The sequence below is a fragment of the Chionomys nivalis genome, chromosome 21, assembly GCF_950005125.1.
Source record: "Chionomys nivalis chromosome 21, mChiNiv1.1, whole genome shotgun sequence".
Lineage (NCBI taxonomy): Eukaryota > Metazoa > Chordata > Mammalia > Rodentia > Cricetidae > Chionomys > Chionomys nivalis.
In genome coordinates this window covers 8,742,956-8,758,503 of record NC_080106.1, presented here as the reverse complement: position 1 = coordinate 8,758,503, position 15,548 = coordinate 8,742,956, and positions in this window count along the sequence as shown.

Sequence of the window (15,548 nt, the reverse complement as noted above, 5' to 3'; positions counted from 1 at the left end):
GGTATAATTTTTAAAAAACTTATGTACCCTTTCTGCTTCAGTTCACCTGGAGAAACAAATAGGGTCCATTCCTTTCTGCTCTCAGAATAAGTCATTTATCAGTCTGTGCCACGTGGGTGACAGGAGGCAGATGGTAGTGTTCTCATACCCACCCGAGTGCAAAGTCATCCTCCATCTTCAAAACGGGGGGGGGATGGGGGTGCGAATCTGCTTATAAAATGGAACACAATGCCCAGCCTGAAACCCACTGTTTTGCCCTGTATGGAGTAAGTTAGAGCATGGCATGGCCTCTCTAGAATGGTGATGGTGACCAGCAGCGTCGGCACTATCAGTGGTGGAAATGCTGATGCTGATGTTGGCGTTAGTGTTAGGGCTGTGAGCTGCCTGATATTGGCGTTGGTTGTGTGGGTTTTGATGGTGATGTTATTTTTCCTAATTTGCTTTCCTGTTGCTGTGATCAAATGCAAAAGAGGGAGGAAGGGTTCATTTTATCCTGTCCTTCCAGGTCACGGCTCATCACTGAGAGAAGTCAGAGCAGGAACCCCAGGCAGAAACCTGCAACAGAAACCACCAAGGAATACTGCTTGTTCCCAGATACCTTTCTTATACAGCCCAGGCTCACCAGCCTAGGGAGGGACCCTCTCCCATCAATTAGCAATCAAGAAAATGACCCACAGACATGCCCACAGGCTAGTCTGATGGAAACAAATCCTCAGCTGAGGGTTCCTCTTCCTAGGTGTGTCAGGCCGACAACTGAGACTAGCTATACATTGTTATTGGTTTTGTTAGTGGTGATAGTGTTCATGATGGTGACATTGGCGTTGATGTTGTTGCTAATATTGTTATCTGTTATTCTGGCATCATATTCATGGTGAGGGTGTTGTTGATATTGGCGTTCATATTACTGGTGTTGGTATTGTTGATGGTCATCATAGAAGAGGGTGAGGGGAGAACAGGGGCCTGATATCAGTGACTGATGGGACTGGAAGGGTTGAAGAAAGAGGACACTCTGCCTATGAGCAGGGCCAATCTTTTGTGTCTCCCTGAAGCCCTACTCCTGGGACCCAATGCAATGGTGAGTCTCTGCAGGCCAACAAGTGCTGCACATGAGAAGACTGAAGGGAGTGAACACTTGGGTCTGCCTCTGAGTTATCTGTGTGTGAGAGAGAGCGAGTGAGAGAAAGACAGACAGAGACAGAGACACAGAGACAGAGAGAAACAGGGAGACATTATTGTGTGGATTATATATGAACATAGAGACATACATAATTTGCAGACAAATCTGGAATGGAACAGTCAGGTTTGCTTCCCAGACACCACCTCCCCCAAGCTGTTGGAGAGATGGGGGAAAGTGGAGCCTCAAGGGTGCCAGAGCATCTGTCCGGGAGGTGGCTCAGCCTCAGTTATCCATCTTCTCCTCCTGAACCCTGATCTCTAGTTGCGGCTCTTTCTGCTTGGCTGCAGCCGGGAGGCCAGGACTAGGGAAACGGCCAGGCCCTGCAGAATGCCCGACCTCCTGGGCTCTGCATCTGCCCGGGAGCTTTGCTGGTTGCTCACTCTGCTCCTGAAATACTATGAAGCAGGGAGCAGCAGACTGGTCCTCTACCCAGGAAGCCACTGAGGCTCATCCAGGCTCATCCAGTTTGCCCTGACCCATGGCCTTGGTCTGATGTGAGCATTTCTGAGCTCTGGGAGAAAGTACTGTGGTGTGGATGTGGCTAGGACTACAGGATGGGCCCCACTGACTCCTTGTGGGGCTACAGCTTCTTCACAAGGTGTACTTGGGCTGACTGCCCACCCTTCAGATGGGATCCTGGAGTATGTGGCTGGGGTACTTGCCACTTCCCAGTGCCGAGCTTCCAGGGGTGGCACTGCTGTGGGTCAGCACATTTCCCAGGTCAGGCCAGGAGGCCAAGAAGAGTTGCCTGACAGAGAATGTGGGACGGCAAGACCCACTCTCGAGAAGTGAACTGCTGTCTCTGGTCACCTTTTCATCTCCTATGGTACTGGGACATCCTAGTTCCCCGTGTATGCTGGATAAATATATTCTGCACTGGGCATATCTCGAACCCTCTTTTTTTTTTTTTTTTTTCGAACCCTCTTCTTATCTTTAATTTTGAGACAGGGTCTCACTAAGTTGCCAGGCCGAACTGAACTTTAAATCTTCCTTCCTCAGCCTCGAAGCTGGGCTCCAGCCTGGTGTCTTAAAGAACTGATGGAGAGCGTGTGTCTTGTGTTCTGAACCATCCCCACACTTCTCCCTACTCTACATTTCTGGGAGGGCCTGTAGGCTGAGGTGACAGCACAGCCTGAGGGTGCATAAAGGAATGCCAACCTGGTAGACACCTATCAGACCTACTCTGCTCTCCCTTCCGTTTTGTTTCCCTGATCTCTTTCCCGACACCAACCCTACAGCTCCAACAGCTGTGTTCTCAGTGGTACACCCCAGGGCCATGTTGGGAGAAGACTTGATTTTTATGAGGAACATATGACCCTTAGCCTCTGACCCTTTCTGACCTCTAAACATGGTTCAAGCATTCAGGAAAGTTATGCAGTGGGATGTGCAACCAACACTAAGATGCGGGGTACCCGCCCCTCTCTCTCACCTCTCATATTTCTGTCCTTCTTCCCTCTCTTTTCCCCTCTTACTTCCTCCCTTCTACCTTTTCAGTCATACTGGTCATTTCAGCACCATTATTTTTTTTGTTTTTAAATATTTATTATTTGTTATATTTACAATATTCTGTCTGTGTGTATGCCTGCAGGCCAGAAGAGGGCACCGGACCCCATTACAGATGGTTGTGAGCCACCATGTGGTTGCTGGGAATTGAACTCAGGACATTTGAAAGAGCAGACAATGCTCTTAACCTCTGAGCCATCTCTCCAGCCCAGAGCACCATTATTTTTAGAATGTGTTTAGACTCACAGAAGCTTGAGTGGTGATGCCCCCACACTCACCCAGACTCCCCTATTCTGTCAGCCAAGCACTTGTCCTAAACAACCTGCCATGTTGGCAGGGTGGGATCAAGCTTTTATTTCCTACACTCATCCAGGACACCAGCATGTCTCCATGGGATCCTGGTCCTGGTAATCTCAGAGCTCCTGCAGGCTAGTCCTCTGCATGGGACCCAGAACCTTTGTTCCTGCAGGACAGTTCCCTGATGGGACCCAGAACCTTTACTCTTGCTAGATGAGGTCCAAGTTATTTTCTGATGAGTTTCTGGAACCAGAGAAGCCATACCCACATCATAAGATGCTGTGAGCCAGTGTCACAGGCACCTGCTGGAGCTTGACCCCCCAGTCAGGCTGAGGACAACCAATGCCCAGCGTCCTGGGTTCTCAATTTCCTGTTGGTCAAAATGAGCAGGGGACTCTTCTCATTCCTAAGCTGCTTGGGGGCTGACTCAGCCCTGGCAGGAATTAGAGTCACCATGGGAAAAACTGGGCCTGTCCATGAGGGAGTTTTTGTGTTAATTGAAAGAGGAAGACCCGCCCTGAATGTGGGGACATCATTCCCTGGGCGAGGGTCTCAGACTGAACAAAAAGAAAACGGTGAGCTGAGCACCAGCATCCCTCTCTCTCTGCTTCCTGACTGTGATGCCCTGTGATTCCTGCCTCCCTGTGATGGACCCGACCCACAAATTGCGAGTCAAAGTACATCCTCCCTTCCCTAAGCTACTTTTGTTAGGTCTTTAGTGATATCAAGTTGTAAATCAGCTAGCAGAGGCGATGATCACAATGAGAACTTTGGAGGCTTTATGTCATCTCTGACACATCAGGCACACACACACACGCTAAAATACAGATACACACTCATACATACAGGCACTTGTAGACACATACATTTACATACATGCATACATACACCCATAGACATACGCAGCACATACACACTCCATACAGACATACACTTATATACACACTCATGGACATACAACAATGCAGCACAATACTCATAAACACACACAAAATACACACACACAAACAAAAAACGCACAGCAAACAAATCCTACGCCTTCTCTCTCTTCCTCAGCTCCAGTCTTCAGCCACTGGTCTCCCTAGGCTTCCATCCACCCGCTGGGGCCCACACTACCCTGATAAGGAAGGGAGGCGCACATGAAGCCATTTCACTGTTGCCAATCTTTCCTCTTTATTGGCCCAACAGGAGATAAGCCAGGACAGCAGAGGGGCCTGGACTGCCTTGGGAAAGGGACCGTTGCAACCTCACAGGATCACTTGTGGAAGAGTGGATTGCTAGGAAGCCAGAGCCCCACAGACCAAGACCATGCAGGGCTCTTCAGCTATCTCCTCTGTTTTACAACAGATGCCTTCTGGAAGCTTCTCTATACTACAGAGACCACAATGCTGTGATTCATTTGCAAGATGTCTGGGCTTCCAGAGGAGAGAGGGCTGGAGCCACAGCCTTCCCAAGGAAGCCAACGTTGCTGGAAGCCCAGACTTCCCTCAAAGCTCCTCAGAGCCCAGTGCAGAGATGCCACAGCTGGAAAGAGCTCAGAGCGGTCTCAAGGGCTGACATTTACGACATTCTCACTTTGTGGCTGACTCTGAGCTAAGAAAGTGGGGTGCCTCTCCCCACCACATTTCCATTTACGGACAAGGAAACTGAGGCCCACAAACCAAAGTATTGCTCCCAGACGCTGTGACCTGGGATTGTCAGCCTCTAGAACATGCTTCTTTAAAAGAAAATTATATTACATTTAATCATTACATTTATTCATGTGTACACGTACCATGGTGTGTGTGTGTGTGTGTGCATGTGTGGAGGGCAGAGGACACCATGTGAGACCCAGGGGTCAAACCCAGGTCACCAGGTTTGATGCTGAGTGCCTCTATTCACTGAGCCCTCTGCCCTGGTCTTCACAGTTCCCTGTTCCATAGCTCATTCATGGGGATACTCTGGACAGAGCGAAGTCTCACAACCTATGTTGGGCACCTGTGTACTTTTTTTCTGGGATCCTAAACATTTAGAGAGATCCACTCTCACTAAAGGTGTGCCTTCTGTACCCCCAGTCTTCAGAAGGGAACGGTTTCCATAGTTACCCAGTAAGCTGCGGGTGTGGCCTCCATCCTCCACAGGAGATCCACCTCTTTCCATCACCATCTAGTGAGTCGAGATGCTCCTAAATTATTCTTCCGGAACCTTCTGCTCTGTGTGAAAGGCAGAGAGGATCCTAACTTTCTGTGTGGAAGAATCAAGAAACAAACACACCTGTGCATCCCTTATCAGCATCCAGATTAGCGTGGGACCAGGACCCTGGAAGTCTTGGGCCTCTCCTGATCACAGCCCCTATATCCCCAAAAGCTGAAGTTCTCCCAGCCTTCGAGGGTCTGTTGGAGGGCTATGTGAATGGGATCAGAAGGTCTACGGTCCTCAGGCACCACCTTTTGGTGGACTGGCCCATCTTCATTACTATAGGCTGTGTCCCTTGTTTCCTAAGGGTCAGTAGCAGCATTTCTTACTCAGGGCCACATGCCTAGGGTGTATTTTACATTCTTGGGTACATACATGTTGGCCATCTTCCTGTTGTGTATATCTCTGGGGGGAAAAAACACTTCTTGATTACCCAGCAGCCATCATGTCTGCTTTAAGCAGATTCAGCCAAACCTAATCAAACCTAGAGAAGTCTGCACTCCCAAGATCACTTGCACATCCTTGCCAAGTGTTAATTTTAGCCCACCTGGTGGGCGAAGGCATAGGCACATGGTAAAACATTCAGCTCTTTCACCTTCCCCATCCTGAAAGAGGTTTTTTTTTTTGTTTGTTTGTTTTTTTTTTTTTTTATCACTTTCGTTTCCTGTCCCCATGATACACGCAAAGCCAGAGACTGGATATAGAGGATGCTGTTGGCCTAGAGCCTTAGAGGAAGGAGACCTGAGAACAGGGTCCTGTCCTTATATGAATGTCTGTGGGAGTGTCTCAGGAAACTGCCTCTTCTCTTTGATTAAGACTGATACTGCATTGGGTGGGCAATGAGGATGATCCAGAACGATTGTGATGAGTCTGGCTTGTGTGGAGCTGTCCTGAGCATCCTTGGCTGTTTGGTTTTAAGAAGCCCTGATGGCTGTCCTAACTGTTCCGGGGTTTGTACTGACTGAGCCTCTAAGGGGAGACTTATGACTGGTGCCTGATACTTGTCCGGCCAGGATTTGATGAGAAGTCGACCCTTCCCATGAGCCCTACCAGCTGAGTCCATTAAGAATAGAACATGCCTTGCTCAGGCCCAGCCCTCTCCCTGGGTGGCCTGGGAATTCTGGTGTGCAGACCCTCCCCCAGGCCACCCACATCTGGGGTTTTGTGGGGGAAGGATGCAGCAGGCTCAGCTGCCTGGGGATGGGGTGTTTGTCACAGTGTCTCTGAGATGGAAGTGGGGTGCCCACCCTTCAGGCCCCAAACCCTCTGCAGCTTCAGAAATGTGACCTTCTACTATAGGTGAGATGTCCCTGACTAACCAAGTGTATCTTTAAGACCAGATAAGCTTGCTCAAAGATGAAGTTTCTAATTCTGCTAGGAATCCTGAGAACTCACCTTCTTAGACCTGGGGAGTGGGAAGATGTTTGCCCGGCTAGAGCTGGGAACTGGGACAGAGCATGCAAAGGTTCAGGATTCCTGGGGGTCTCATTCTGTGGAGTCTATGCACATGGTGCCTGGGACATGACAGACACAAGTGGGTGCTGCTGCCATTCACCTGCTCTTGCCAATGCTTCTCAGTGTCAGGATGGCACCTTAAACACACTGACCTTGTTAGCTTGCCTTATTGGGCTGTTGAAGAAAAACAAGCTACCTTTTGTTCTGTATGTATGTGCCTATGTGTGTGCATGTTTGTGTATGTGTGTGCGTGGGTGTGCGTGCATGGGTGGGTACGGCATGAGTACCCGTGCACATGCTATGAAGGCTAGAAACCACCTCTTGAGCTGTTCCTCCGGCACATCCGCCTTGTGTGCTGAGACAGCTCCTCTGCTCTCCAGCTCACCAAGTAGACTCAGTTGGCCAAGGAGCCCAGTGCACCACTGTCCCCACCTCCCCAGCCCTGGCATCACAAGCATGCACCACACCTGGCTTTCTTGCCTTGGTTCTAGGACTCCGCTCTTTTCCTCTGGTCATCCTTTACTGCCTGGCGTTCCCTCTGGCGCACGGGATGTCTCCTGATCCTCTTCTGTGTCCTGTCAGACATAGGTTGCAGTGAGGAGCTGGGACAGGGGTATGGCCACCAGTGCCCCCACCTCTGCTGCTGCTGCCCCTTAATATTTGTCCACTTCTTTGGACATCTGGGTTGCCTCACCTTTCCCCTCAGGTCTCCCAAGGTCATTTGCACACACACATACATACACACACACACACACATAATACACTCTACATACATGCATCAACACACCCATATATGCACATACACAGGCACTTGCATACAATCTAGATCCATAAATGCACACACACAATCTATATATGCACATGTGTGTTCATACACACAATCTGTACACACACACACACATCACACACATATACAGTCTGTTTTCAGAAGGTACATAGGTCACAGATCCCATCAGCCCGCATAAACATCGCACACAAAGTCTGCTTGTTCTGGTCTCATAGGAGAAGAGGAAATATTGCTTAAGTGACATTCACATTACAAAAGTTCGCAGTCCTGGCTATTTGGTAGACTGAGGCAAGAAGGAGGCAAGTTCAAGGCCAGTCTGGGTAACTTAGTGAGAGCAAGTCTCAAAGTAGAAAGAATAAAGGGGCCAAGGATGTGGCTCAGAGGCAGAGCACCGGCCTGGTGAGTCCTCCAGGGCCCAGAGGTAAATCGCTGGTGTGCAGGGAGCTGGTGTGCAGGGAGCTGGTGTGTAGGGTGACACCGGAGGGAAAAGGTGGCCTCTTCCTGGAAAATATTACTCTTAATTTGGCACAGAGCCAGAAATATCAGGTAACTTAATTTTTATTTTTTATTTTCCTCCCAGTTCTCTTCCTCTCTCTCTCTCCTCTCTCTCTCTCTCTCTCTCTCTCTCTCTCTCTCTCTCTCTCTCTCTCTCTCTCTCTCTCTCTCTCTCCACCTTCCCCCAATCTTATCCCTCCTGTTCCCATCTCCAACCTCCCCTCCAACCCTCCCACCCAATCAATATCTTTTCTATTTCCCCTTCACAGTGAGATTCATGGGCATGAGCCTACCCCCTCCCCACCTTGAAATTCAGGTAACTTTAAAAACGGCCATCTTTGAATGACGCTTGGGAACTGGAGAGAGAGCTCAGCAATTGAGAGCCCTAGCCATTCTTGTGGGTTCAGTTGACCTGGGTTCAATTCCCAGAACCAGCATGGCAGCTCACAAAGGTCTATAACTCTCTAGTTCCAGTTCTGACCTCCGTGGGAACCAGGCACACATGTACAGACACACGTGCAGGCAAAATACCCTTACCCAGTAAATAAAATAATTTCTAAGTCACTGGGCATTTATTTGCCCACAAAGACACTTTATTCTACTCGGGCAAAGAGTTCTAATTGTGTCACAATGTGAGAGCCATCTAGCCTGGGCACAGACAGTGCCCCAACCCAGCCCATCACCTTGTCTCTCCATGTCTGTGCCTCAGAGAGAAATGGACACACAGGTTGAAAATCTGTTTTCTGACTAAAAGTCGCAGTAACACCAAATAAACTGCACCAACTCTTGGCAGCTTCGGTTCCTCTGAGGATGCCCCGGAAGAAGCTGGAAAGGCCCTTCTCTGAGGATGCAGCCCTCTCCAGCTCCCACAAATCCTGACATTCCTTTGTTTAAAACAAAGCAAAACAAACTTGTGGTTTTTCTCAAAATGACAAACCAACACACAGAATCCGAGACTCCCCAAGCAGGGCCCAGCCATAAACCTTCCTGACCCAAAGAACAGATTTTATGGAGACCCCAGTAAAACCCAGGGCAGCCATAAATAAATCCCAGCCTGCCCTTGCCCACAGCCCGTGCCTTGAGACTCGAACCTCTGGAGGCAGAGGGCAGCAGAGGATAGCCCAGCACCCACAGTTCTGGGTCCTCTAACCAAAGTGCTTCTGGAAAAAGCCAGTGGACAGAAGCTAAGGGCAGGAATGGGGGGCCAGACAGGTCCACCTCTCACGGGAATTTAGAATAAGAAGGGAAACCATGGAACAATCTTTTCGCTGGCAGATGGCAGCCATGCACAGAACGGCATATCCCAAGGCTTACCCCACTTCTGCCACACCTGCTGGCTATGACACCGGTGCCACTTCACCTAATCAAACTTCACACCCTTTGTCAAGGTATGGTGTGACTTCTCCCTTCCAGTTCCCTCCGGGACTTTGTGTGGTGATGAGATGAAAGGGGACCAGCAAGATGGTTCAATGTGTTAGGGTCTTTGCCGTCAAATCCAACAACCTCCATTGAATCTCTAGCATCCGTGAGGTAGAAGGACAGATCTGATCCCGACTTACATGTGTGCCATGGCACATGAGTGCCCCCCTGCCCCCCAAAATAAATAAGTCTAATTTTAAAAGAAAAAATAGGAAATACTTCATAGGATATTTAAATGAGAGCATGTAAAACTACAGACAGGAATGGAAGTCATTGTCCTCTTCACAGGCCACCCAGCCTCATCTGTCCCCTCTTGAGTATCCAGGAACTGTGCATCCCGGGATGCATGAGGGGCAGAAGTCGCTGCTGCACACAGAGCATCTATTCCATGCCTGCCAGGCAGGGGCTTCTCTCTGGCAGGCAGCAGCTTCCTCTGCAGGTGGTCCTGATGTCACCTCTTCCAGAAATCCCCCAGCAAACAATGATTCATCCAAAAGAGACTAGATCCCTGCACAGGAGCGCATGCAGTACCTATAAATTTAAAACCTCTCTTACACACACACACACACACTCAGAATGCCCCCTCTACACACTCCTGCACAGCCTTGCCCACACTACACTTGCACACATACACACCCACATTTGTGTGTTTCCTGTACCTTGTGCCTGAAATAAGGACCCAGCATGGTTTCCATTTGATTTGGAGCCCCTCTTGTCTATAGCCCCCTACTCAGAGCCAGCTATGAGGGTGAGGCTCTGATGGTCATGCAGGAGAGAGATGGAAGACAATCCAGAACCAGGTGGCTTCCACTGGGGATCAGTTTCCTCCTGTGTTCCCTGTCTTCTGGTCACAGAACCTTCCACCCACCCCACAGCAATAGGTCTAATATTGTGTTATAAATGCAAATCAGCTTCTCCTGTAAGTTCTGGGGGCAGGACAGGGTGGGGGGGCATACCTGTCTTTATACCAGCCATCCAGGGCTGCTTGACCCTTGTAAGTGTTATAGCTGGTTGTGGAAGCCAAGGGATCCTTACAGCCCTGAGCCCCGTCAGCTGCCCCACCATGCTTGTGTGGGTTGGGATGGGCAGGGTCCTGTGGGACACACGTGCAGTCTTAGAATCACAGGGGCAAATGACATTCTTTAAAGCCCCATAATTCTCGGAGGAGACTATGGGTTGAGACAGCCTCCAGTTCCTTCTGCTGCTGCTTATAGTAGGGGTTGAGCCCCCTAGTGGGTTCCATGCTCGATTCAGAGTAGGAAGGGCCCCAGTTCAGAGGACTCTTCTGCTGCCCACAGCGCAGTCTCAGATCTTAGAAACTCTCACAGGCTGACAAGTGCCGGCCTCAGGCTGGGTGTTCATCCATTCCCGTGTCCTCCTGTAGGTCAAGCTCTACTCCCTCCAGAGGATGCTGGCATGCTGGCTGTGTGGCTCCTGCATGTGTCTGAAGTTGCAGGAGGTGCGAGACCTCAGTGCATATATCCTTCAGTCTTAATGTTTATTCTCACTATGGCACATTGCTTCTTGAAGGGAGCGACAGACATGCAAACCCTTCCCTGCAGGCAGCATGAGGAGTAGGTTAGAAGTCCTTCAGGTCCGGAGAGATGGTTCCGTGCTTAAGAGCAAATACTTCTCTCTCAGGGGAGAGATTCTCCTCACGGCTGCCTGTGGCTGCAGCTCCAGAGGATTCAATGCCCTCTTCTGGTCTATGTGGGTACACACACACACACACACACACACACACACACACACACACACACTACGTGCACACACTCACACCTCACACACATACACACTTGCACACATGCACACCCTTGAGCACCTGCACACACACAATTTTAGAAAACAGAGCTGGGCCTGGATCATGGCTTGTAATGTCCTGACTGAGTTTCTCATTCCTTTTCATCCATTCTCTGGACATGCCACTCTCTCCCTGCAGAGCAATTCACCCGAGGAGCCTGCATTTCTCGTTTCCTGGGCCCTAGGGCTCCCAGGCCCCTGAGAGGCACATGCCTTGGGTCTTAGCATGAAGATTCATGTCTTATGTTGTAATTGCCAGGGACCCAAGCTCACAGACACACAGAGTCATGGCTCTGCCAGTTGCCTGACCGCCATCCCAACCCATAGGATGCTCTGGCCATGTGCTTGGCAAGCAGCCTGCTGGGCACTCACTAGCACCAGCCCTACAGGACACCAGTCCATCCATCACCCCGAGGATCCAGGCAACTAGGTCTGGGGAAAAACAGGAGGAGCTGCAACAACTATCTAAGTGACAATTATCTTGTCACTGCCAGAGCCACAGACTTACACAAATGACCCTCTTTATGGAGCAGAGCTGACTGTGGAGAGAATCCTGAAGAACCTTCTGGACACATGTTTAAAGCCCAGCCACAGAAAAATCTGTCCGATGCCCAGTACTAGCCAAAATGAAAGAGCCAGAGGCTCTGTCTACTGTGTTCTGCCCTGGGCTCATCTTCCCTGCTGAAGAAGAAAGAGAAATGGGGTTAAGGAAGATGGGGAGAGGTGAGATGGTTACAGTGCCCCAGATGGCCTTAGCTACCCTCACTTACTAGTGCGTTTTAGAACAGCCTACAAACCTTAGTTGGAAACTTGCTACATGGCCAGAAAAAACCTGAGCATCTGAGCAAACAGGACAAAGACCCTTATCTCAAGAAAGTCATAGCCTGACTAGGGCTGTGGGGCAGAAACCAAACCAATAATCAAGCAAAGTCACTGAGTACGGTGGGGCACACAAGTCAGCCCAGGGTTTGGAGGTGGAGGCAGGATGTCCAGGAGCTCAAAGTCATCCTTAGCTACGTGGTGAGTTTTAGGTCGGTCTGGGCTACATGAGACCCTGCCTCAGAAAATAAAAAGAAAAATTACTCTTTCTACTTGTTTTCAAAGGTTTGGAAGATACCAGGCATTCAGCAGACACCTCTCTCTCTCTCTCTCTCTCTCTCTCTCTCTCTCGCTGCTGCATGGGTGAGGCAAGCAGGAGCTGAAGGCTCTGAGCCCTGGAAGTGACCAGGGCACCCTGGGTCTGCTTTCTGCCAACTACTCTGGGCACTACGCCTGCCCGAAATCTCGGTTGACAGTCTTCTACAGGCTCCTCAGCTGTGGGGTGCCACAGGAAGAAAGGGGTACCCCACATACAAATAACCCCACAGTTGTAAGGTATTTCCAGTGCAAATTTTACTAACATTGGCTGCATCTGTGAAATGCTATTCAAGGTTTGGGCAACAGGGAGGGAAATGTGGGGGCATCTACGTGGAGCAGGAAGGGAGGGTGTGGGGGCTGGACTTGATCAAAGAACATTGCATATGTGTATAGATAGACTTCTCAAAGAAGAAGTGAAAATATTTTTAGCTACACTTCCATAGAGCTCAACTGCAAGAACCAGAATCTTCTAGAACCTTCTAGAAGCCAATGGATCAGGTATTTTCACCTTTAGGGAGCTTGATCATGTTTTCTTCCTTCTTACCTGCGTAGTTTTACAGTCTGGAAGGAACCTTAGTGTTGATAAATAATCTTTTCAGAGTAAAGCAAAAAATTTTGGAAGAAGACAGAGGCAGTGGTTGCAGGCTGCTGTGAATACAGATGGTGCCACTGGGCTGCACACAGAGCATGCCCAGTGTAAGAGCTTTATGCTGCGTATTTGCGGCCATAATTTTTAAAATTAGTGCTATACTAATATACTAAATATATTATAAATATATATATATATAATATACTAAAAACCAAATTTCACACTTTAAATGAGTGACAGTTCAATATCTTAATTCATATCTAGGTTTTCTTTTCTTTTTTTTTTAAAGTATGGGTGACTGTAGAGGCCCAAGGACAGCCTGGGGTGTTTTCCTCAAATACCACCCTCCATCCATCCTCCATCTTTTAACTTCAGACACCATCTACCTTTCTCTTGAGACTGGCCTGTAACTCATCAAGTAGGCCAGGCTGACTGGTGAGAGAGCCCCATCCAGGGATCCTCCTGTCTCTGCCTCCCCCATGCTGGGATTACAAATAAGTAACACACACACACACACACACACACACACACACACACACTCACACTCACAGACTGTCAAGATAAGCCTGTGACTGGTTGATTCAGAACTTTAGCCCAGCAACACACAAGAGGCTCTAAAAGTGAGCTAAGTCCAGGTCCCTCGAGACCCCAGAAGCCTGACGCTGTCCTCACCCTCTATACACAAGCCGATGTCACTGGGCCATGATGACCCTGGGGCTTCCCTGTGCATCTGAGACAGCAAGATCCTCACCACAGAGACAAACAACATCCCAGCTCAACCATCACTCACATCCTCAAGTGCTGTGGGCTCAATGGACTCCTCCATGCTGTGGGACCTGGATCCCAACAAAAGCGAATTGTGCAGAACCCAGACCGTGTGCCGGTCGGATCAGCATCGACACCGAGGAGGAAATGGAGACAAGAAACACACTGGGGTCAGTTTTGGAGCCATGTGGTCTTGGTTTGGTTCCAATTAACGTTAGGAACTTTTTTCGTCTCCTGGCCTCCACAAAGGTAGAATTGCCTCCGAATGGCATTTCCTGTAATTGGCCCTGATGGTCACCCAACCCTGTGGGCTGAGATCGACACCCCGAGTGCTGCTGATTTCAGTGAAATTGAACAGCTTGAACTGAGACTGCAAACCAGCTGAAAGAGAACGCTTAGACAGCGGAGGTGGGGCCCAGATGGAGTCAAATGGACGTATCACTGTGTTCTGGATCAAGAGCAAGTCCAAAGAGCCCTGGCGTCCTGAACCACAAACATTTGCCCAAGGCTCTGGAAGAGGGATGGGACTGAGATGCTGAATATGCTACTAACCCTGCCCACCGTGCACTCCTCATCACCTCTGGACTGCCACATCTGGGCAAGTCAATAGTACTTGGCCATCATCCAGGCCACCGTGAGCCCTAAGGTTGACTTCTTGGTGCTTGATTCCTGCAGAGCATGGGATGTATCAAGAATGGTATATGTAAAGCCAACAGAACAACTGGGAGAAGTTCTCAGTAAGTGGATCCCTCTGACCTCCTCAGTGTGTCTACTACAGCCCAACAGTTGGGGCTACTGACAGCACCTGGCCCCTCCCTCCATCAATGGCCACAGCCTGGGAGCCTCATGGCCATAGCAACTCTATAACGAAGGACCAGGAGACCTGTGAGGAAGAAGACATGAATGGCTATGAGCAGCCCCTGTGCTTTATTAGTGTGAACCCATGGGTCATGAGGTGACGGAGGAGAGGGCTGGTGTAGAAGTGGGGATGACAGCACAGACAAATCCCAGAATCCTCCACGGGCAAGGAAGATGTCTAACCAAAGTCAGTGCCAGGAGATCCCAGGGTGTTCAGACTGTCTGCCCAGGGTGCTGAGGAAAGAGGCGGGAGAAGGTAGGCTCGGGGCTGAGAGTGGAGTGGGACCCTCGTGTCGTGGCTGGGAGGGGCTTTCGCAGGTGGCAGGTAATGCAGGCGCTCTTGGGTAGAGGTCCTTGAAGTCTGGCTAGCGGCTGGGAGGAGGGTGCTGGGGTGGGGGTGGGGGACACCAGTGTGGAAGCTGTGAGGATAAACTGACCAGGAAATGGGGTAGCAGAGAGAGAGGGTACAAGATAGAATGGGGTTAGAAAGGTCACAGGCCCTGACTTTCCCCTCTGGTGACACCTTCAGTCCCTGGGGGCAGGTCCACCCCAGAGCCAGCCCACCAAGGAGCCAGCCCACTCTTGAGGCAGCCTGCTACAGAGGCAGTTTGCCACAGCCCCTGCCCGTGCTTCCATCTTTAGTTTTCTCACGCTCAGCCAACAAAAGTTCAGAGGATCCGGGGCAGGGACGCTCCACTCACCTTGAAGTCTTCCCTTCAAGGTCACCGAGGCTGCCAAATGGAGGCCACTATTCCTGTCACAGTGGCCACTGGTACAGGACTTTTCTTCTGAATGTTTCTGACCCCTATTCCTTTGTCACCCCTGGTCTAGGAATGGCCACCACTCTGGGGCTGCTGTCCTGCCCCCTTCTTTCCCCTGGTGTACCCCTACACCCCATTTACACGCCATTCTTATAATGAACAGCCACCGGAATTCTCCAGACTTCTGCTGCCACAGGGACCCTGCCTGAGACAGGAACTAGTCTTTAGAAGGCCTAGGTCCTCACGGATACTGTTTCTAGGAGTGTGAGCCAGACACCAGAAAACTAAAGTCAGCCTTCTCTTCTCACAAAGTCAACCCATATCTAGAGG